Source organism: Schistocerca nitens, chromosome 1 (genome assembly GCF_023898315.1).
Source record: "Schistocerca nitens isolate TAMUIC-IGC-003100 chromosome 1, iqSchNite1.1, whole genome shotgun sequence".
Taxonomy (NCBI): Eukaryota; Metazoa; Arthropoda; class Insecta; order Orthoptera; family Acrididae; genus Schistocerca; species Schistocerca nitens.
Window position 1 is genome coordinate 51,538,000 of NC_064614.1, and position 26,098 is coordinate 51,564,097.

Sequence of the window (26,098 nt, forward strand, 5' to 3'; positions counted from 1 at the left end):
TGACGATACCAGAAAACATGTCTATTATTTGTGGTCACATGCTTCCAACTATGGCTAGCAGAAGCTCCAACTTCCTAGAGGTTCTCGCTAGTGTTCAGAAATGAAAAATCTAGTGAGAGTCGGTGTCTCCATGAGGCAAAGAACACTTACACTGATCGGTTAGCACATTATGACCCCCGACTTACTATCGATATAAACCCATCCAGGCGACAGAATGTCACCTGGCGAGGAATGACTACTTGTCAATCACATGCACAGTGCATGTAGTATCGGAGCATGCTATCCGTGTATAGAATGGGGAAGGCGTGTGATCTATCTGAGTTTGAGCAGGGGCAGATTGTGATAGCCCAGAGGCTCGGCACGAGCATTTCGGTAATTGCACACCTTGTAGGGGGGGGGGGGGGGTTCGAGGAGTGTGGCAGTGAGTTTCTTCAGCACGTGACGAAACCACTTCCAGACGACGTGGGGTTGGGCGACCACCTCTCATTGCTGGTGTCAGACGTCGTAAGCTGGGCTGACGCGTAAAACAGGACAGTCGGTGAACTGTGGCGGAACTAACATCAGACTAATGGTAAGCAGAGTACAAGCTGTTTGAAAACACAGTGCACCAAATGCTTCGAATGACGGACCTCTGCAGTTGACGACTCATGCATGTGACAATTTAACACCAAGATACTGGAACTACGACTAAAATGGGAACCTCAGCATCGGCACTGGACGTTGGAGCAGTGGCAGAGCGTTGCATGGTCTGATGGCTGCCGATACCTCCTTCATTATGCCGATGGGAGGTCGCGAATCCATCGAGGAGAACAGCTCCTTGACACCTGTACAGCCGCCGCCAACTTGTTCCATCATGCCCTGGAGAACGCTCACTTGGGCATCCATGGGTCCAGTGTAGGTCGTGAAAGGCATTATGAGAGCCAAGGAGTATCGTACACGGATTGCATACTACGTACACCCCTTCAAGACGATCATGTCTCCCGACGGCAGTGTCATTTTTCAACAAGATAACGCGCTACCTCACAAGGCCAGGAGAGTGATGGAGTGATTCGAGGAACAAGCACCAGATCTGCACACGATCTAACACGTCTGGTAAGCGACTGTACGTGGCACGAGAGCGCAATGCCTCCCTTCTCGGAATTTACAGGTACTAGTTTACTTGTGAGTGCAGATGTGGTGCCAATTCCCCCTAGCGCGGTCTCACTGCTCCCATGTCAAGACGCGTCACCGCTGTTATCCATGCCAAAGACGGACACTAGGTAGGTGGTCATAATGTTCTCGCCTATCAGTGTATACATCTCCTTAGTAAGGATAGGCCTTACTGTCTCGCTGGCAAATGTGTAGAACAAATCTCGTCTTCCGTATTCCTGAAGGAACCAATCTCTCGAAAAGACTAAAGGCATCGCCCATTAAATGATACATATGTAGCTGTGAAAATTGTCTACTGGGATAAAAGAACAGCTTTTAAGTTGGTCACATGATTATGATGCAACTTTCATTCATGACTCCTAAAATTAGAACATGCATTGACACTACAGATATAGATCGCGTAACATGATTGCCTCATGATGTGTTCCATTTGTGAGTTAGGTGCTGATAGCCTGCTGTTCTCACGGTATTAAAAAAATCATCAGAAAACACAGTTCAGTTCTTGCTGCCCAGCACTTTCAACCTGACGATTTTATTGTAGTAGAGGAAAAGCACATGGAATGTGAAGACGAGCGTGGCTATGCGTCGGTCCACCCATCGTTATAAATTACCTGCCTGATACATAAAACATCATGTGATTCAATCCAACTACGCTACACATTTGCTAAAAAGTCACCTTAGGCATTATACCCGTCTTGGTTGATCTAACCTATAACACGTCTCGGGGAAATGATTCGTATTTTCAAATGCGTTTTTCATTGTGTGTTAGGTAAATAAGTACAGCAGGTTACGGGATTTTCACATAATCCAGGGACACTTACCAGATTGGTTTATTAGATGTGGGGAATAATTATCATCAACACTAAAAATTACACATCGTAGTGCGAAGTGTAAAAGGAAATCATCATACGCAAGTATTATAGTCATCGTCCAAACTAAGTGTCATTATTTACCAATGGTGGTTGGTGGCCTTGCCCAATTACTTCAGGTATAGCCTGTCACCGGATGTGTGAACCAATACGCGTCTTACTGACGGTAATAAACTACTGGTGAAAGCCACACATTAATTTGCGAGTCGTGAAACATAGAGTCGCTCTTTTTATTATGGCCTTTACTCCTCCTCATTATCCACAAGCCCTTAATGTGAGATTTTCGCTGAAGAGGCGCCTCCCATGATGTCCACTATGGTGGACTTTAGGCTTTAGCTAGTCCAGAAAGCTGTGGTTGACTGATACTTTGTGGCGCTATGTATGCAATTTGTCTCAGCAACAAATCAATGCACTGTCATGATTGGCAGGAGTTTTACTCTCACCATGAAATGAAGATACTGCACAAAATTTATTTCTGAAGGAATTCCACAAGTCCCTTATCACGTACTGGTGCTAATTGTCAACCACCACCATACAAATGTATGCTTGGGATGAAATCGTCCTCTTCCCTACAAAAGAAGATGTCAAATGCTCAGAGCAGGCATCATGAAAAAATTGACTTTTTTAAATTGTGAGACGATATGATGGCGTACCATCCCACTGTAAGATCACACTTCGCTGAAGTAGAACTTGCTGAGGGACAGCAAACTGCTCATGGGTGTCCAGGTAAACATTTCCTGTTACTCGTTGCACAATGATGAAAAGTGGTGCACCTATTTTGTTTCTTCTTAGTATGCACCAGAATTTCACCTTCTCGCTGCTCTGGCATATTCCCAAAAAGAGTGTAGCGTTTACAAACCACAGATGTGAATACTGTTTCAATTAGCCTTGCGAGTGTGAAAAGTGCTACATAAGAGAAGACACGACATTTCCTAGATAGTTATGGTTGTGTACGATCGAGTGTGGCGTCTCAATAACAAACATATGGCGAAGCTCCAAGACGTTTTACTTCATTGCTCGTACTATATAAAATTTGTAAATGTGCAGGCGAAGCTGCTTATGCAGCACCTTGTAAACAGTATTACGAGGAATGTTTAGCTCTCATGATGCTCTGCAAACTGAGTTTGATGGTTCTCCGGAAAGTGTCTGTTTCATTTTACCACTTCATCAGACGTGTATTTCCTGGTAGAATCCGACTGTACACAGAGTGAGGTGGCGCAGTGGTTAGCAGACTGGACTCGCATTGGTGAGAACGACGGTTCATACCCCCGCCCGGCTATTCTGATTTAGGTTTTCCGTGATTTCCATGAATCGCTTCAGACAAATGCCGGGATGGTTCCTTTGAAAGAGCACGACCGACATCCTTCCCTAATCCGACGGGACCGATGACCTCACTGTTTGGTCCCCTTCATCAAATCAACCAACCAACCAACCAACCTGATTGTCTGTTTACACTCCCAATGAGAAAGGTCTTATCATACCAGTTTTAATCTTAATCAGGTAGCTCTTTTTCAAATTCGCGTTGGTAATTCCTTTATACAGCAATGGGTAATTTCCTTTCCGCATGCCACACCATGTTTAGACATTTATGGTAATTATTTACTACCTGAAACAAACCACTTGCAGTTGCTTTACAATACTACACAAACCGCAAGTATGTCTTATATATGGGAAGTGCCATGTGGACCATCTGTACATTAGTTTAAGATTTCTTAGAAAATAATCTTCAGATCACGTAGCCAGAACAGAGCCTAATGGGTTAATCTGCGTATGGTATATACCGGCCACTAGATCGGACAATGATATTTGGAGAGAACAGATGATGATCATAATGAAATAAAAATTACTTTTATGGTACAGGCAGTCAAACCACTGTTACAAAAATTTGTAACTGAAAGGAATTGCCGCAGAAGAAATCTCATATGGTTCAAATGGCTCTGAGCATTATGGGACTTAACATCTGAGGTCATCAGTCCTACTACTTAAACCTAACTAACCTAAGGACATCACACACATCCATGACCGAGGCAGGATTCGAACCTGCGACCGTAGCGGTCTAGCGGTTCCATACTGAAGCGCCTGGAACCGCTCGGCCACACCGCCCGGCGAAGAAAGATCAACCAAAATAATTCCGTACCTAATCACTTACATTATTTCGTTTACAATCCTCTCCGCCGTTCCCAGAACTCATTGATTTTCCTTATGGAGACTGTGGCAGTCACTAATTAGTATCTTATTCACTAATAGAACTGTCACAGCCTTCAATTTTTGACACACAGTTACATCTCCACCACTTTGGATGTCACATGAAACAGATCTCAAAACAGAAGTGTAAGGTCTCACGTTTCAAACCACTGTGCGTAGGCTGTACATCTAGCTGCTGATGATGAGTGTATTACATTGCTCTTCCCTGTTACGAGCGGAAGACACTCCCAGCGGCGAGATGAGCAAGCCGAGATGAAGATTTGCGGAAGACAGCCCCCCAGTTAGTAGCTGACCGTGTTTATTAACGAGGGCAGTGAAACTTTAGTTTGTTACTTTACGCGTGTACTGCACTCCGAACGGTGTGCTGGGAATACGGCACCCTGGAGGGCCACTCGCCACGCCCTAACCCCGGCTGCGGTCCGGAATTAATGACAATATTAAAAAAATTTCCTCCACAAACTTTCATTAGCGTCCGCCATCAGCTGGGAGCGCCGAGAGCGTTCGCGGCCGCCATTGTACTGAGGCAAATGTGCTCCTTCACACTACGACATTGTCTTAATGGAAAAAGTTGCCGAAAGGGAAGAAAACTCGGCGGCGAGTTCCAGCGGCGATGGTCCGTCCCTCTGCCACCTCGACCGCTACACACCGGGGCTATTTGCATCTTACAACCGGCTGATGAAGTCTGCCGGCTCAACCTGATGGTACTAAGTCCCGCCTTTATTTACAGCCGCGAGTTTCTCAAGAGTGACGTTGCCTCTTTTTCATCCAAAGTTGACGTGTCTGTGGCGCCAAACATATTTGTGCTTCTTTTCTTATTTCACATACCTTTACTGTACGAACGACAATGATGAAAACACGGAAAAATCCTTAAGCATACCCATCATCAGAGGACATAAGTCTATTACATACACAATAAATATACAACATCGCATTACGTTCAAAATACATGTGATTTATTTGCTGTTACAGCTTTCTTTGCAGTTTGTGGAAAAGAGCACACCTGTTATGAAATGCAGGATAAAAGTTCCCGGTAGAAGCCACAACCCATATTACTACACTGTGTTTCAAAATGTATTTGCTGGTTTTAAGACATTGCAGCCTTTATTATATTACATGGCTCGATCACGTAACTAATGACGAAGTACTGAATAGGACTGGGGTGACAGGAAATTTGCGGTACACATCGACCAAAAGAATGGCTCTGAGCACAAAGGGACTTAAAAGCTGAGGTATCAGTCCCCCAGAACTTAGAACTACCTAAACCTAACTAACCTAAGGACATCACACACATCTATGACCGAGACAGGATTCGAACCTGCGACCGTAGCGGCCACGTGGTTCCAGACTGAAGCGCCTAGAACCGCTCGGCCACTCCGGCCTTCGACCAAAAGAAGGGCTCCGTTGACAGGACACATTCTGAGGCATCAAGGGATCACCAGTTAAGTATTGGAGGGAATTGTGTTTGGGGTGGGGAGGGAGGGGAGGGGTAAAAATCGTACGGGGAGAGCAAGAGATGAGTACAGTAAGCAGATTCAGAAATAAATAGGTTGCTGTAGTTATTCGGAGATGAAAAGACTCGCAGAGGTTACAGTAGTAAGGAGAGCAGCATCAAAACAGTATTCGGACTGAAGACCGCAACAGCAACAACAACAAAACAGCTTACAATTATAAATAGCACATTAAATTAAATAACAACGCGAACAGTTATTTTTACGTGCTCGTTGTGTGCACCATTCATCACACATCGAGTCGGTAGGCGAGTTGTGCCCAAATCTTGATCAGTGTGTCTGGAGTAATTGTTGCAAAAACGCTGTTTCCAAAGTAGGGTAGATCAGCTGGTAGCAGAGTCACATATGCATGCCCATTGATGAAACCTCAAAGGTAAAATTCGCATGGCTTCAGATCGTGTGTGAACGTGGAGGTCTGCAAAGCAGGTATTGTTCAAATGGCTCTGAGCACTATGGGACTTAACATCTGAGGTCATCAGTCTCCTAGAACTTAGAACTGCTTAAACTTAACTAACATAAGGACTACTCACACATCCATGCCCTAGGCAGGATTCGAACCGGCGACCGTAGCGGTCGCGCGGTTCCAGATTGAAGCGCCTAGAATCGCTCGGCCACCAGGCCGGCAAGCATGTATGTCATCCGATCCCTTGAGGCAGGTCTAGCAGTGGATTTAACTAATATCGCTTTGAGTTATGCCAGCGAGATAGCAAACCATCGTGCTACCAAATAAAGTTCTGCGGTTCAGATTCTTCGGGTTGAGGAAAGAGCCATAGTTCTAACCCATCAAGATACGAAACACCAGTTACAAATGCTTCAACGAGAAAGGAAGTCCCAAAAACATTCCACCTGGATATAGCACAAAAAATCCAGTTTGTTAGAGTCTCGTTGCAACTGTAACATCTCTTGGGATTTTGCTGATCCCTAGGTGCGCAAATTATGTGCATTCACATTTCCACTTGGGTGAAATATCGATTGATCATTGAAGATGACGCGATCCAGAAAATCTTCATCCTTATGCAGCAACATTTCGTTTGCAGAGCTGGCACATAAACCGTAGTCTGTAGGCTCCAGATCCTGTAACAACTGCAAACGATAACGACGTAGATGTAAGAGTTCCCTTAAAGGTCTTCACACAAGCGTTACGGGGCTAAACGTTGAAAAAGTTCTGCAGACCCTCTTGGTCGTTCCATGCTCTTTCCTTTGCGCATAAGTATAGACACAAAACTGTTCGTGCTGCTCTTTCGTTTGATGCATTATTAATAATTGTAAATTGAATGTAATAAATGCCAGAAAGCCTTTAAACCATTTATATTCATTTTGAAACACCCTGAAATTAAAGCCTTTATTATCTAATTCAGAATTTCATTGAATCCCCTTATACAATTCTGACTTTTCGGCAATTGACATCATGATAATCAAAATGAGTACTATTTATCATTTCCAGAACAGTGCTTCTCTGCATAACAGTGTCATTTCGACCTATTAGTAATTGAGAGAGGTACTATTCCTGAAGTGGTTCACTGCATCCATGTGCAGCAATACTTGGAATAATAAGAAGTATGGAATCTTCTTGTCGTCCCACACTGCTGCATCTCCATATGGTAACTCCGTAAACTCGAGTATGTGGAGGATTTCGTTGGTTAAATTGCGAGAGTAGATAGTAACAATATGTAATCGATGGTTCACTAACTTTGGAAGAGACATCTGCTTATCTAAAGATCTCTAAAGATATGTTGTTGGCCCTTTGATAGGCCACGGGTTCTAGTAAAGCTAATTTCAGCAGTGCAAGTAACTGTCGTGCTTGGGTTTGTTACAATTGTCACTTCAATAATGCCCAAACGGATGCCAGCTTATTAATTTTGATCATAGTGAGTAACATAGCTGATTCTAATGTTAATGATTAACTGTCGGATGTAAGTCCGCCAAATGATGAATTAATGATTAATGGAAATAATCTCAGCTGTACTATCACACTTTTACTGCATCACGACCAGTTTTGCCACTTTAGGTATTCTGAAGATGTTCAATGAACAGTACCGGTCGAAACACAATAAATGTGTAAAAATACAGGTGGTTTTCGTTAAAGGTCTCGCGGTTCTAGGCGCGCAGTCCGGAACCGTGCGACTGCTGCGGTCGCAGGTTCGAATCCTGCCTCGGGCATGGATGTGTGTGATGTCCTTAGGTTAGTTAGGTTTAAGTAGTTCTAAGTTCTAGGGGACTGATGACCGCAGCAGTTGAGTCCCATAGTGCTCAGAGCCATTTGAACCATTTTCGTTAAATATTAACCATATTACGCGTCCAAATGGGTGAAATAAGGACACTAGTATTCGGCGACATGGAAATATCAAAGCCGCATGAGAACCAGTAAATATCCATACGTCAATATTACAATCGTGAATACCAGGGATGATATGGAGTAAAGTAATTACTGGCTAACCACAATATGGAGCATCAGGGTTATTACATCTAGTATCACTGGTCTGTGAAAGTCCAAGTATAACGTCGAAAGTTAACCGATGCACTTTCTACTAAAAAGCTGTTACTTGTTGTTTTGATAACGAGTCCTGGCGACTAGCGAGCTAGACTATGACCACACGTAACAGTTTCTCACTTACCTGTGAAGGACGCATTTGCATCAGAGATCGGCCATCGCAGCCGAAATTCATCACGTTATTTTCATTTATTTGTTGGTCTTCCGATTGTCATTTTTAATAAATGATATTAAAAATATGAAACGTGAGAATGAGTTAGGATTCCAGCTTCGTGATCCCTGTCCTTGATAACTTATTTAGTAATCACTATCTTTGACGTTATACATTTGGCCACCAATTTTGAATGGAAGTAGCTCAAGGACAAAACCTTCCACCGTTTAAACTTCCCCACAGTACAATTCCGGGTGTTTTGACTGTCATGTTTGTCATTAGAGCTGTGACACCCTCTACCACAGCATACTGAGCCTTATGTTGGCACAGCTGAAATTCATAAAACTAAAATCATTCCGAACACTGGCTATTGCTCCTGCTAGAAATGTGTAGCTGTTCCGCAATACGAATGATCACGTAACCAAGCTCGATTCACCCCAGAACTTTTTTGTCGTCAACACTTCATGATGTAGGGCCGTACCTAAAATGAATCCTCTAATGCATGATACCAAAAAGGAAACTGGACTGGAAAATCTTTCACCCCTCTTAAGATAGACAATCCAACTTACATCACTTGCCAGATGATGTAACATGTGTTTACTATCTTCAGATGGATGAAATATACTGCAGTCCTGTTTTATTTTACCCTCCGCGTATAACACAGCCGGCATATTTATCATTAAAGAAGAGGCTTATTTTGACTTCAGTGGCCCCTCAAATTGGTTAATGAGACTGTTTTGAAACTTCACTTCGTCACCGTAGCATCACAACTAATGTCTCACGTCTGGCCCACATATTGTCAAGGTTGTTCGCTGGAAAGCCGTTACACATCTTCCACACCATCCTAGATTCTCCCCATAAGATTTCTATATTTTTGGAGCCCTGGAGAAAGGCATCCGTCGAGCTCGACTTTCCTCGGACGAACAGTTGTGCAACTGAGTACAGTAACGGCTAGGTAGGCAGCCGCAAACATTACTATTATTATAACCGCAAACATTGTCTCACATTGGGATAAATGTATTAACAGTTACTACGATTACTTTGGAAATAATCAACAGTTTACATGCTTTTCTTTCATCTGTCTCGGTTTCATTTGACTGCACAACATAGTGAAAAAGTGAAACAGCAAACCACTACCGAAGTCATGAATACGTGGGAAGCATTTGAGAAACGCCGCCATAAGTAATTCACAAACGGGACATACGCACTCTAATATCACGTACGGAAAGCGTAGGCAATTATATTTGCAATAAAACACTATGGCGTAGTCGTTGTAAAGTTGGAGCAATATAAAAAAATAAATAAATAAAAATGAAAAAAATTTCAGTCATCACAAATCTGTGTGAATTTAAAAACAGCTCGGCAGTGTAAGTCTAGTTATCACAAGGATATAGCCCCCCCTGTGACCTGGATGGATGAACCGATTTCGTTGTGAATGGTGCTTTAATGCCGCTGTATCCTTCCTGCAGGGAAACTGGACCGTATCTGCTGTAATTAGTTCTTCGTATGTTGAAAGCTGGCACTTGGACGGATTCGACGTCCGAGCGTACGGGACATCTCGCTGGCTAAGAAAGTACCTCAGCATCACACCAACAGTTCAGAGATAAACGTAGCAAGTGTGAGCTATTATTTTCTTGATCAAAAATGGTATCTGCATCGTGTCGCATGACAGATAACTCATTAGAGCGCAAAACGTAGATGATATACCGCAGAGCCATCAGAGTTCCCTCACCCACTACCAGACGTAATCTGCAGTAACACCCGATGGCTCCCCACACCATGACGCCGGAAGTGACATCGCTGTGACTCCCGAAAACATGCTCGCCGAAGATGGTCATCTGGGATAACGCAAAATCACGATTCTCGATGACGAAAATGCGACGCCATTCATCAGCAGTCCATGTTTCTCTGTCACGGAACCCTCCGGTCGCAGCCGTTTGTGTTGTAGTACAAACTGCAACCTACGCACGCAACGGTAATGCCCTAGTCCGGCTTTTGCTAGTCGGCGACCATTCTTTTGGGATGGCACAGACTATAGCAAGGAGTCCTCTACTATATGAGAATGCAGGCTTTCTCGGGGAATCTCTACGACAAAATTATCTCGGGAAACACCTGAGGCAATGCGTCGTTCTCCAGCAACGTTTCAGCAAGTTTCTTACTTCTTCGCCTGAAGATGGCAAGTAGGAAACTTACTGAAACATTGTTGGAGGACGACGCATTCACACGGCTGTCAACCCGAGAAGGTTTTATCATCGAGTCCACTAGTAGTTCTCGTATTTCAGGCACAAATGTGGGAAGTAGCGACGTGCTTGCTGCTCAATACTGTTACTCTTCCTTGTGGTGGTCAGACTTGTTCGACCTGAACCTTGACAAAGAGTACTATTGCCCTCACGATTTGATGAAAGTTTCACATTGGAATGCGCCACAAATCTGAATTTGGTCGATTCGACCAGCCGACCAAATGGAGATCCACAGTGAGGCTCCGTTCACACTGTGACAGGAGCTGATAACTCTGCTTCACACGAGTACGCGTGTTCTTCACGGTGATCATTAAGATCGACGCGGTTTGCACCTCTTATACTTGGTAACAACATTAAACACGGTCAACAGCAATGCTTTCCGGTGGTCACCCACCTGTCACAGAGAACTGCAACTCTGATCATTTACATACCCGCTGATCGTGTGAACATGTACGAAGTCACGGTTACATACAACCATGTCTCCTGAGCGATACAATTGTTTCATCAGGTGATGTATATGGTTTACGGAAGGCATCTTTCACTTTAAATGAAATATTATTTCATAGTCTATTAAATTTGGTGTCGAGTAGGTGAAGTACCTAACCCTCATGTGGTTTCCATCATATATGGTTTACTCTAAACGACTACTGAGGTCGTCGGTCCTTAAGCTTACACACTACTTAATCTAACTTACGCTAAGGACAACAGACACACACACCCATGCCAAAGGGAGGACTCGAACCTTAAACGGGGAGAGCTGCGCGGACCGTGACAAGATGCCACAGACCGCGCGGCTACCCTGCGCGGCCTGGCCCGGCTAGCCGCGCGGTCTAACGCACTGCTTCCCGAGCAGGAAAGCGTGCCGGTCCCCGTCACGAATCCGCCTGGCAGATTGGTGTCGAAGTCTGGTGTGCCGGCCATTCTGTGGTTCTTAAGCCAGTTTTCCATCTGTTGTTGTTGTGGTCCTCAGTCCTGAGACTGGTTTGATGCAGCTCTCCATGCTACTCTAACCTGTGCAAGCTTCTTCATCTCCCAGTATCTACCTCCTTCTACCTACATCCTTCTGAATCTGCTTAGTGTATTGATCTCTTGGTCACCCTCTACGATTTTTACCTTCCACGCTGCCCTCCAATGCTAAATTTGTGATCCCTTGATGCCTCAAAACATGTCCTACCAACCGATCCCTTCTTCTAGTTAAGTTGTGCCACAAACTTCTCTTCTCCCCAATCCTATTCAATACCTCCTCATTAGTTACGTGATCTACCCACCTTATCTTCAGCATTCTTCTGTAGCACCACATTTCGAAAGCTTCTATTCTCTTCTTGTCCAAACTGGTTATCGTCCATGTTTCACATCCATACATGGCTACACTCCATACAAATACTTTCAGAAACGACTTCCTGATACTTATATCTATACTCGATGTTAACAAATTTTCCATCTACCTCGGCGAATTCCCCCTTATTCTGCCTCAGTTACACTATGTCGGCGATTGCTGGGCAAACACTGTCTCCACATACACGTACACATTAATTAATCTACGACCCAAACATCTGGGGCTGCACTCGTCTGGCATGAGATATTCCCCGGAGGGGGGGAAGGGGGGTGAGAGGTGGTCCAATGGGGGCCGAACAGCACAATAACCCTGGGTTCGATGTGGGGCAGCGATGGGGTGCGTGGACTGCTGTGGCCTGTTGTGATCCACTGAGGGCTACGGCGGGACGAAGCTTCTCCGTCGTTTCTAGGTCCACAGTTTCAATAAACAATACAAAATACAAGGGGCATCAGAACGTCCATAAACTATCGAAAAAGTTGTACTCCGCCTAATTCACATTTACAAATCTCTGATTTCACCTGCAGATGTGATAGTTAGGGTGCTTAATAAATTATTAGTAACTTATAGTCAAATTTCGTGCTCATGGAATATCGTCTCAGCTATGTGATTTCCTGTCAGAGAGGTCTCAGTTCGTTGTAAATGACGGCAAGTCATCCAGTAAAACAGAAATGATTTTTGGCCTTTCCTAAGGTAGTGTTATAGGCCCTCTGTAGCACCTAATGTGTATAAAAGATTAAGGAGACTGTCTTAGCGTCCTTCACAGGTTGTGTGCAGATGATGCTGTCGTTTATCATCTATTATAAGGTCATAAGAGGATCAGAATACATTTGGAAAAGATATCTGTATGGTGTGAAAATTGGCAGCTTCACCCAAAATATGTAAAAGTGTGACGTCAACCACACGAGTGCTGAAACGAATCCGCTAAACTTTGATTACACAAGGAACCAGTCATATCTAAGGGACGTAAATTCAACTAATCATCTAGGAATTACAATTACAGACAATTTAAATTCAAAAGAACACGCAGAAAGGGTTGTGGAGAAGGCGAACTAAACACTGAGATTTATTGCCAGAACACTTAAAAGATGCAAGAGATCTGTCTAGACTGCCCTTGTCCATCCTCTTCTGCTGCGCGGTGTGGGATTCTTGCCAGATAAGATTAACAGCTTACATCGAGAAAGTTTGAAGTGGAACACCACGTTTTATATTATCGGGAAATAGAGGGGAGAGTGTTGCTGACATACAGGATTTGGGGTGGACATCATAAAACAAAGGCGTTTCTTTATGCGGCGGAATCTTCTCAAGGAATTTCAGTCACCAACTTTTCTTCCGAATGTGAAAGTACTTGTTTGACGCCGACCTACTTTGGGAGAAACGATGATCATAATGAAAGAAGGGAAATCAGAGCGCCCACGGAAAGATCTAGGTATTTGTTTCTTTTGCGTGCGCTGCTCGAGACTGAAATAATATAGCATTATTGTGAAGGTGGTTCGACTAACGCTTTGCCAGACATTTAAGTGCGATCGATGTAGTTGTAGATATAGAAACATTGCACTAAGAAAATCTTCTATTGTACAGGAAGGTATAGCAAGAATATCATGTGTAGCGGTAGCAGCCGACCCGAGAGGACGGGCAGCAGAGCAGTTGCAGAACTTGTGTGATAAACTGTAAATTAATTTAGTCTTTGTTTTTTGTTCACGTGCTTCTGCAAAGTAGTGAACCGTACATGTATGTTTTACTGTATAGACTAGTGGTTAGAAAATTAATCGTTGGTTTTCTTTTTGAGTAGGTCGTTATTATCCTTGTGTAGGTCGGCTTCCTAGTGTAAATTTTCCTTGTAGAGAAATTTATTCCTGTTTAATAGCTTGCGGCCTCAGAGTTCAGTGAGAAATCTGCACACCACCATTTAGTGATATATATATATATATATATACTTTTAGTGATATACACTCCTGGAAATTGAAATAAGAACACCGTGAATTCATTGTCCCAGGAAGGGGAAACTTTATTGACACATTCCTGGGGTCAGATACATCACATGATCACACTGACAGAACCACAGGCACATAGACACAGGCAACAGAGCATGCACAATGTCGGCACTAGTACAGTGTATATCCACCTTTCGCAGCAATGCAGGCTGCTATTCTCCCATGGAGACGATCGTAGAGATGCTGGACGTAGTCCTGTGGAACGGCTTGCCATGCCATTTCCACCTGGCGCCTCAGTTGGACCAGCGTTCGTGCTGGACGTGCAGACCGCGTGAGACGACGCTTCATCCAGTCCCAAACATGCTCAATGGGGGACAGATCCGGAGATCTTGCTGGCCAGGGTAGTTGACTTACACCTTCTAGAGCACGTTGGGTGGCACGGGATACATGCGGACGTGCATTGTCCTGTTGGAACAGCAAGTTCCCTTGCCGGTCTAGGAATGGTAGAACGATGGGTTCGATGACGGTTTGGATGTACCGTGCACTATTCAGTGTCCCCTCGACGATCACCAGTGGTGTACGGTCAGTGTAGGAGATCGCTCCCCACACCATGATGCCGGGTGTTGGCCCTGTGTGCCTCGGTCGTATGCAGTCCTGATTGTGGCGCTCACCTGCACGGCGCCAAACACGCATACGACCATCATTGGCACCAAGGCAGAAGCGACTCTCATCGCTGAAGACGACACGTCTCCATTCGTCCCTCCATTCACGCCTGTCGCGACACCACTGGAGGCGGGCTGCACGATGTTGGGGCGTGAGCGGAAGACGGCCTAACGGTGTGCGGGACCGTAGCCCAGCTTCATGGAGACGGTTGCGAATGGTCCTCGCCGATACCCCAGGAGCAACAGTGTCCCTAATTTTCTGGGAAGTGGCGGTGCGGTCCCCTACGGCACTGTGTAGGATCCTACGGTCTTGGCGTGCATCCGTGCGTCGCTGCGGTCCGGTCCCAGGTCGACGGGCACGTTCACCTTCCGCCGACCACTGGCGACAACATCGATGTACTGTGGAGACCTCACGCCCCACGTGTTGAGCAATTCGGCGGTACGTCCACCCGGCCTCCCGCATGCCCACTATACGCCCTCGCTCAAAGTCCGTCAACTGCACATACGGTTGACGTCCACGCTGTCGCGGCATGCTACCAGTGTTAAAGACTGCGATGGAGCTCCGTATGCCACGGCAAACTGGCTGACACTGACGGCGGCGGTGCACAAATGCTGCGCAGCTAGCGCCATTCGACGGTCAACACCGCGGTTCCTGGTGTGTCCGCTGTGCCGTGCGTGTGATCACTGCTTGTACAGCCCTCTCGCAGTGTCCGGAGCAAGTATGGTGGGTCTGACACACCGGTGTCAATGTGTTCTTTTTTCCATTTCCAGGAGTGTATATATTTTCAAACTCAGTAGCGCCATTTGAGACTATATATCTACACTCCTGGAAATTGAAATAAGAACACCGTGAATTCATTGTCCCAGGAAGGGGAAACTTTATTGACACATTCCTGGGGTCAGATACATCACATGATCACACTGACAGAACCACAGGCACATAGACACAGGCAACAGAGCATGCACAATGTCGGCACTAGTACAGTGTATATCCACCTTTCGCAGCAATGCAGGCTGCTATTCTCCCATGGAGACGATCGTAGAGATGCTGGATGTAGTCCTGTGGAACGGCTTGCCATGCCATTTCCACCTGGCGCCTCAGTTGGACCAGCGTTCGTGCTGGACGTGCAGACCGCGTGAGACGACGCTTCATCCAGTCCCAAACATGCTCAATGGGGGACAGATCCGGAGATCTTGCTGGCCAGGGTAGTTGACTTACACCTTCTAGAGCACGTTGGGTGGCACGGGATACATGCGGACGTGCATTGTCCTGTTGGAACAGCAAGTTCCCTTGCCGGTCTAGGAATGGTAGAACGATGGGTTCGATGACGGTTTGGATGTACCGTGCAATATTCAGTGTCCCTTCGACGATCACCAGTGGTGTACGGCCAGTGTAGGAGATCGCTCCCCACACCATGATGCCGGGTGTTGACCCTGTGTGCCTCGGTCGTATGCAGTCCTGATTGTGGCGATCACCTGCACGGCGCCAAACACGCATACGACCATCATTGGCACCAAGGCAGAAGCGACTCTCATCGCTGAAGACGACACGTCTCCATTCGTCCCTCCATTCACGCCTGTCGCGACACCACTGGAGGCGGGCTGCACGATGTTGGGGCGTGAGCGGAAGACGGCCTAACGGTGTGCGGGACCGTAGCCCAGCTTCATGGAGACGGTTGCGAATGGTCCTCGCCGATACCCCAGGAGCAACAGTGTCCCTAATTTGCTGGGAAGTTGCGGTGCGGTCCCCTACGGCACTGCGTAGGATCAAATGGTTCAAATGGCTCTGAGCACTATGGGACTCAACTGCTGAGGTCATTAGTCCCCTAGAACTTAGAACTAGTTAAACCTAACTAACCTAAGGACATCACAAACATCCATGCCCGAGACAGGATTCGAACCTGCGACCGTAGCGGTCTTGCGGTTCCAGACTGCAGCGCCTTTAACCGCACGGCCACTTCGGCCGGCCCTGCGTAGGATCCTACGGTCTTGGCGTGCATCCGTGCGTCGCTGCGGTCCGGTCCCAGGTCGACGGGCACGTGCACCTTCCGCCGACCACTGGCGACAACATCGATGTACTGTGGAGACCTCACGCCCCACGTGTTGAGCAATTCGGCGGTACGTCCACCCGGCCTCCCGCATGCCCACTATACGCCCTCGCTCAAAGTCCGTCAACTGCACATACGGTTCACGTCCACGCTGTCGCGGCATGCTACCAGTGTTAAAGACTGCGATGGAGCTCCGTATGCCACGGCAAACTGGCTGACACTGACGGCGGCGGTGCACAAATGATGCGCAGCTAGCGCCATTCGACGGCCAACACCGCGGTTCCTGGTGTGTCCGCTGTGCCGTGCTTGTGATCATTGCTTGTACAGCCCTCTCGCAGTGTCCGGAGCAAGTATGGTGGGTCTGACACACCGGTGTCAATGTGTTCTTTTTTCCATTTCCAGGAGTGTATTTTATACACAATACGGTATGGCTAGGGACTGTGCTTGTTGTGAGCGGGCACAAGGGGAGTTGGCTGCTGTTCATGAACAGCTGGAAGCTGCATTGGCTACCATCGACAAGCTTCTAGCTATTGCTCGAAGTTGCGGTGACGTCGGGGCGCTAGTGACGAGACCTGTGACACCTTTGGTGCCACTGGAATCCCCTGATGGCCCGGACCTCACTGCGGCTTCCGATACGCAACATCTGACCGTCCGTGCTCACTCCAGAGTGGGTGGCAGACAGTGGTGGTTTCGCGTGTAACTAGGCGGAAGGCGAAAGTGGGAGCAGGCCGTGCGGCTGGCTCCCTACGTCTTAGCAACAGGTACGAGGTGTTTCCCAGTGTTGATGATAACTCTGAGCCAGCACGGGATGCCTATCCTGTTGGGCCAGCGGTCGATTCTCCTGCCCAGTCCGGACAAGTACAGAGGGTGAGTATGCTAGTCATTGGGAGCTCCAATGTTAAACGGATGATGGGGCCCCTCAGAGAGATATAGCAAGCAAGGCGGGAAAGAATTCCAGTGTGCATTCGGTATGTTTGCCAGGAGGTCTAATCCGTGATGTGGAGGAGGCCCTGCCAGCGGCTATCGAGAGCACTGGGTGCAACCGGCTGCATATAGTGGTACATGTCATTACGAAAGACGCACGCCGCTTGGGTTCTGAGGCCGTCCTCGGCTCGTTTTGGCGGCCGGCTGATTTGTTGAAGGCAACAAACAACTCACGCTGAGTGCGGGCTAAGCTGTGTATTTGTAACATCGTACCCAGGGTTGATCGCGGTGCTCTAGTTTGGAGCAGAGTGGAAGGTCTAAACCAGAGGCTCAGACAGTTCTGTGACGGTATCGGATACGAATTTCTCGACCTCCGCTATCGGGTGTAGAATTGTATGGTTCCCCTTAATAGGTCAGGCGTGCACTACACGCAGGAAGCGGCTACTAGGGTAGGGGAGTACGAGTGGCACGCACATGGTACGTTTTTAGCTTAGAGGACCCCTCCCTTAGGAGCAAACACGATTTGCCTGTTAAATTAGCCAAAGCGACCACAGAGAATCTGGGTACTGGCAAATCAGAGATAGAAAGGATTAATACGATTTTAGTAAACTGCAGGAGCTTCCAAGGAAAGGTCCCAGAATTAATATCGCTTACTGAAGATTACAATGCACAGATAGCATTGAGAACAGAAAGCTGGTAGAAGACAGACGTCAATGACAATGAAATCTAAGTTCAGACTGGAATGTGTATCGTAAGAATAGGTTAGTCGCCAATGGTGGCGGCGTGTTTATTGCAGTCAAACATTCGATAAAATCTAGCGTTGTTACCACGGATTCTGAATGTTAATTAATCTGGGTGAAACTGAGAATCAAAGAACGCTCACAAATGGTGATCGGATGCTTTTATAGACAATCTGGGTCATGATCTGTAGTTGTAGAGCGCTTCAGACAGAGATTGCAGAATATCATTAGGAATTTTACTGATAATGCCGTTGTAATAGGGGGTTACTTCAGCTTGCCAGGTATTGATTTGCAGTGTTATGCCATCAAAACTGGTGCCAGAGACAGGGAATCATGTGGCATTGTTCTGGATACCTTGTCCAAAACTTACTTTGACAAGGTAGCTAGAGAACCAACTGGTGAGGATAACGTTGCGGCGGGCAGGGGTTTAATTTCTCGTGTCTATTCGTCGTTGTTACTGTGCAGGCTGCAAATTAAAATCCCCTTACCTCAGGACGGCGTCTGCTCAATGTCCCTTCCCTCGGCAACGTACATACTTACAAGATGATGTAAAGGCGGCGTTGATAAAAAACACCACCTAATATCTACAATCGCTGAGGCCGTGCAACTCTAGTTATGAACGAAAGTTCTGTAGAAATACTTTCATCCAATTGTATCGGGCAGTAAGAAAATGGATCGATGCTGGAAAATAATGTCAGGAATTTCCACACAATAATGTTTATTTTGTTCTTGATAACCAAAGAAAAGGTACTATTCAGTCCACATTTCCTTCCAGTTCACGATTCATACACACATTTCACACGCACAGTAACCAGAAATCTGGCCAAACCCGACACAAACTGAACAACTTTTTCACAGTCATTAATTTCACCACTAATATGAGTTATTACATTCTGTCCTTCTTGTGGGTTTCTAAAAATGAAACTGATCGCCAAAAATTGTCAGTAGTTGAATACTGAAACATGCCACGCGGATTCAATGAAGACCAAATTCTCACACCCGAATATCTGTCCAACAGATTTAGTCAAAACCCTTGAAATTTTGCCAAGCAGCCCTCAACAACAACTGATTTCGACATAGCTCACCAATAACTCAAACACTAAGTAATTCTTCATCTTACACGTTATTTTTACTGGCACTAGTCACATGACCGTCCGAGTTCAAAGCTGGCGAACGGCTCACTTCTTCCAGCCTCACTCCCAATATATCTACACTCCTGGAAATGGAAAAAAAAACACATTGACACCGGTGTGTCAGACCCACCATACTTGCTCCGGACACTGCGAGAGGGCTGTACAAGCAATGATCACACGCACGGCACAGCGGACACACCAGGAACCGCGGTGTTGGCCGTCGAATGGCACTAGCTGCGCAGCATTTGTGCACCGCCGCCGTCAGTGTCAGCCAGTTTGCCGTGGCATACGGAGCTCCATCGCAGTCTTTAACACTGGTAGCATGCCGTGACAGCGTGGACGTGAACCGTATGTGCAGTTGACGGACTTTGAGCGAGGGCGTATAGTGGGCATGCGGGAGGCCGGGTGGACGTACCGCCGAATTGCTCAACACGTGGGGCGTGAGGTCTCCACAGTACATCGATGTTGTCGCCAGTGGTCGGCGGAAGGTGCACGTGCCCGTCGACCTGGGACCGGACCGCAGCGACGCACGGATGCACGCCAAGACCGTAGGATCCTACGCAGTGCCGTAGGGGACCGCACCGCCACTTCCCAGCAAATTAGGGACACTGTTGCTCCTGGGGTATCGGCGAGGACCATTCGCAACCGTCTCCATGAAGCTGGGCTACGGTCCCGCACACCGTTAGGCCGTCTTCCGCTCACGCCCCAACATCGTGCAGCCCGCCTCCAGTGGTGTCGCGACAGGCGTGAATGGAGGGACGAATGGAGACGTGTCGTCTTCAGCGATGAGAGTCGCTTCTGCCTTGGTGCCAATGATGGTCGTATGCGTGTTTGGCGCCGTGCAGGTGAGCGCCACAATCAGGACTGCATACGACCGATGCACACAGGGCCAACACCCGGCATCATGGTGTGGAGAGCGGTCTCCTACACTGGCCGTACACCACTGGTGATCGTCGAGGGGACACTGAATAGTGCACGGTACATCCAAACCGTCATCGAACCCATCGTTCTACCATTCCTAGACCGGCAAGGGAACTTGCTGTTCCAACAGGACAATGCACGTCCGCATGTATCCCGTGCCACCCAACGTGCTCTAGAAGGTGTAAGTCAACTACTCTGGCCAGCAAGATCTCCGGATCTGTCCCCCATTGAGCATGTTTGGGACTGGATGAAGCGTCGTCTCACGCGGTCTGCACGTCCAGCACGAACGCTGGTCCAACTGAGGCGCTAGGTGGAAATGGCATGGCAAGCCGTTCCACAGGACTACATCCAGCATCTCTACGATCGTCTCCATGGGAGAATAGCAGCCTGCATTGCTGCGAAAGGTGGATATACACTGTACTAGTGCCGACATTGTGCATGCTCTGTTGCCTGTGTCTATGTGCCTGTGGTTCTGTCAGTGTGATCATATGATGTATCTGACCCCAGGAATGTGTCAATAAAGTTTCCCCTTCCTGGGACAATGAATTCACGGTGTTCTTATTTCAATTTCCAGGAGGTTATCAGGTAACGAGCGGGAACCGTCTCAATTCTGATTGGCTGACCATACTGACTGCCAATCAGAATACTCGCTTGTGATCATACTCGCGCCAAAACTGGTCTGCAACAATCCTTGTACACAGACGCATCTGCTTCAATCTGACATACATATATTATAGTAATTTTTATTAAATGAAAACGAAAAGACAATAATTCTGGAAATATTCTTTAGATACAGATTTTACTCCAGCTGACTTTTTGGCTGTTCTGCTACAATAGCAATCACACCTAGACACACGTAATCAGCAAAGTGGGTAAATCCCCTAGGATAATTTTCCCAAGACAGGCTTGTGTATCTCTTGCACGTTACTTGCAGTATATAATGTGACATTAAAATTTGGCCAATGTGCAACGTATACACTCTCATTTATCACATTTATTCCCACAACAATATTAGACACAAATAATAATTTTGTCTGATTTTTATATTACGAAAACAAAAAACAATTAAAGTTATAATATGAAAATCTCAATTAATTAGTTCTGCACACTGAGAGTTTTGTTTATGTTTTCCAATTATACCAATGTGGGAAACTGTCGACTTTTCAAAATACTATGTTCACCTTTAATGACGAAATACATCCTCTCTGAACGTAGGGATCATCCTCCTTATCTAATTGGCTATTCGTTTCCCACGGTTCACCTACACAAGTGCTATGATGCATTCCCGGGAGTTTTTTCTCGCAGTTAAATTTCACGCTGTTGCCTATTTCTTCGTCTTTCTTTCATTATATGAGGGCGGTTCAGAGAATAACCTGCGATTGGTCACAGTGCGGGTTGTGGGGGGAGTAACGACGCCATCTGTGCGCTCACGCACTCAACAGGTCAGTCGGCATCAAGCCGTGGTCGAGTGAACGTCGTACCTGCGCTAGTTTAGCTTTTGTGGCAGTTTGAAATGTGTGCTGCAATAGAAAACCCCGCCAAATGTGAAGTGCGTGCTGTCATAAGGTTTTTTACAGCCAAAGGATATTCTGCAGCAGCTATTCATCGTGAGCTTTGTGCCGTGTACAGACCAAGAATTATGAGTGAAGGAGTTGTCCGTGAATGGGTACGTTTATTTAAAAGTGGACGAGAAAACGTTCATGATGAAGAGAGGAGTGGTAGACCATCATTGGTGACTGACGAACTCGTGGACGAGAAAACGTTCATGATGAAGAGAGGAGTGGTAGACCATCATTGGTGACTGACGAACTCGTTCAGACAGTTGATGCAAAAGTTCGTGAAAATCGACGTTTCTCAATGTCGGAGTTGTCTACTGGTTTTCCACAGATTTCTAAGACTCTCTTGTACGAGATAGTGACAGCAAGATTGGGTTACCGTAAGTTCTGTGCACGATGGGTGCCCAAAATTCTTACCGACCACCACAAAACTCAAAGAATGGCCTCTGCATTAGACTTTCTGTCACGTTATGAGGACGAAGGAGAACCATTGTTAAACAGAATCGTGACTGGTGACGAAACCTGGATTAAGTACGTGAACCCTGAGACAAAAGAACAATCAAAGATGTGGGCACATTCAAATTCGCCTACCAAACCAAGAAAAGCCTCGCAAGATTTTTCTGCCAGAAAACTGATGGCAACGGTGTTTTGGGATGCCAAAGGGGTGTTGTTGGTTGAATTCATGGAACGTGGTACGACTATTAATCAAGACGTGTACTGTGAAACAATAAAAAAGTTACGACGGGCTATACAGAACAAATGCCGTGGTATGCTGACTTCCGGTATCGTTTTTTTTTGCACGATAACGCCCGTCCTCACTCTGCTCGCAGAACAACGGCCCTTCTAGAGTCCTTCAAGTGGGACGTTATCAACCATCCACCATACAGCCCAGACCTGGCGCCAAGTGATTATCACCTCTTCATGCATTTGAAGAAATGGCTCGGGTCACAGCGGTTTGATGACGACGAAGAGCTCAAAGATGCGGTCACAGGCTGGCTCCACGCACAAGCGGGTGATTTTTATGCAGAAGGAATTTCAAAGCTTGTGAAGAGATACGATAAGTCCCTCAATCGCTATGGAGACTATGTAGAAAAATAGTGCAAAGATGTAGTTGTAAGATGTATATATTAAAATATTTTTATTTAACTTGGTGTATTTTTTTAAATCAACCGAAGGTTACTTTCTGAACGGCCCTCGTAATTTATTAGCTGTTGCGCCGAAATCCACTCGCATGTAACGCTGGTTTCTATACGTTAGTACTATTACTCGAAAACTACTCGCTTAAATCCACTCGCATGTAACGCTGACTTCTATACGTTAGTAAAACTACTCGCTTGTAACCGCTGATTTCTATACGTTAGTACTATTAGTCGAAAACTACTCGCTTGTAACCGCTGATATATATATATATATATATTAGTACTATTAGTAGACTTCGAATCTCTTTAACGTCCACTAACTGTTTAATGATTTATTGTTTACTAGCTGTCCATTAACTTCATTTTCTGCATTCTCAATGACCGAACGGACCCTTCCGTTACTCTCTACTGTTTTGTTTTCTTTCATTCGGATGACCTTATTCCAGTTTCTTAGTTTGATCTAGCATATAAGTGTCCACTTTACCCAACAAATTTTGCTCCAAATCATTTAAACGACTTGACAATCCTTCTACTCTTTCCATGATACAAACGTTATTCTCAACCAAGGCATTAACCTTTTCAGACATAATCGCAAATTGTGCTGAAAAAGGATTGACATTTTCATTGATTTCATCGACACGATCAATAATCCCAATATCTTCCTTTCCTCATTTTGCTAACCTTGACTCTACAGTGTCAAACTTATAATCGACTTTAGCCTGTTGTTCGTCTAATTTAGCCTCCCAAACTTCAAGTAAATTAGCCTGTTGTTCAGTGAACTTAATTTCTAAAGCCTGTTCTTGATCAAGCATCTACAGGTGCTTGCTGTTCAGTTAGCATCTACGAGGTGGAATCCAAAATTTTCGGGACTGGTGCTGCCATCTGGAAAGTAGGAGCAGTATATCTTTGCTCTGCTAAGTGGCGAGAGCTGTATATCTGATGAGTCAGCGTGCTGAGTGGCATTCGGCTGGGAGGACGTGTTGCGTGTCCACAGTGCTTTCCGTAATACTCTGTGTTTGCTGTGTGGCGATTTTAGGATGGATCAGCGAACAGAAGAGCGCCTGTGTATCAAATTCCGAGTGAGGCTCTTGCAATGGTTCAACAAGTGTTTGGGGGACAGAGCATGAGCCGCACGCGTGTGTTGAGTGGAAGAGCGCAGGCTCTCCAAGACCCAAAAATGCAGACAGGTGAAGAGCAAAGTGAAGAGCATGATCATCGTTTTCTTTGATACCAGGGAAATTGTGCACAAAGAATTTGTCCCACCCAATAAAATAGTGACTTCCGCGTACTACTGTGACGTTTACCGACGGCTCCGCGAAAAAGTGTGGCGACGATGGCCCGAACTATGGTGTCAAGGGAACTGGCTGCTGCATTACGACAGCGCGCCCTGTCACACGTCCTCGCTCACCAGAACCTTTTTGGCAAAAAACAACATGGCGGTTGTACCATACCCACCGTACTCGCCAGAACTGGCATTTTGCGACTTCGTGCTATTCCCAAAACTGAAACTCAGGTTTAAATGCCGTCGGTTCGACACTCTAGAGAGGATTCAAGAAACATCGCTGGTGGTGATTATACACCCTCAAAGAACAGGACTTACAGAAAACGTTTAACTGTGGCAGAAGTGCTGGTACCGGTGTGTTCGGGCGGATGGGAACTACTTCGAGGGTGATGGTGATCATTAATAGTCCAAAGGTAAGGTTTTCAACAGTTGGTAGTACCAGCCCCGAAAATTTTGGATAGCAACTCGTATGTTAGCCAACTTACTGACCGTATCAGAAAATTTAACATTTAAGGTCACTTGCTGTTCAGCGAACCCATTGTTGACGTCAGAGAATTTAACATTTAAATCATCCAATATAGTCAATTTTGCTAATATAGCACAAAGAACATCTATATTTCCTGACCCCCGTTGGTGTAACATTTGTCGTGTATTCATTGACGGCTTTACCAAAATGGCTCTAAGCACTATGGGACTAAACATCTGAGGTCATCAGTCCCCTAGACTTAGAATTGCTTAAACCTAACTAACCTAAGGACATCACACACATCCATGCCCGAGGCAGGATTCGAACCTGCGACCGGCTCCGGACTGAAGCGCCTAGAACCACTCGGTTACAGCTGCCGGCACGGCTTTATCCTGCGGATCGGAAGTATTATCATCAGCTATGTTTTCCTTAGTTTCTAGCCCAGAGTCAGATGTATTAGGGACGTTATTTTGTCTGACTCGGCAAAAGATTCTACTCTCACATTGGCAGGCATCCTGTTAATATCCTCATGGTCTGATACTTCACTTAATTCATCACAAGATTCCGGGACAATTTTGTCGAAATCGCTATGCAACCTTCTCCCTCCTCTTGACATTATTTAAAATCTTTTTAATCACTTTTACTAGTATCCACACTAAGTATGGTCACAATTGCCACCGAGCGAGGTGGCGCAGTGATTAGCATCCTGATTTAGGTTTTCCGTGATTTCCCTAAATCGTTTCAGGCAAATGCCGGGATGATTCCTTTGAAAGGGCACGGCCGATTTCCTTCCCAATCCTTCCCTAACCCGAGCTTGCGCTCCGTCTCTAATGACCTCGTTGTCGACGGGACGTTAAACACTAACCAGCACCACCACCACAATTGCCACACAATATTAATCTCACTCTCTACTTGACACCAGCACAATGAAATTCTTACAATTACCAATTTGGTAAAGCAATAAAATCTACCGTACCTGGATAATCACTTATTTTGATTTCTGATTATTATTTATCGTCTGCTTTGACCAATGACGTTAGAATTGGCCAGAGAGCATTTATTACACAGTCGAAAGAGCTGACAAGACAGTTGAGAAACAAAAGAATACGAGAGTCGAAAAATACAGTTGATATATATAAATGCAAGTAGTATTTTCACGTTAAGAATATCGCGTGTTTGTATCGTATTATTTCTGTGGGATAGCACGAGATAAAAATTTTACATGTGTTGTTTCTTTCGTTTCCGCTACCACTAATAATCTGTTCTTACGTAGATAGTAGTACTACCTATGGCAGAAGGAGCTACCTGTATAATATTTCTATCTCAAACCTTAGTTGACCTATGTAT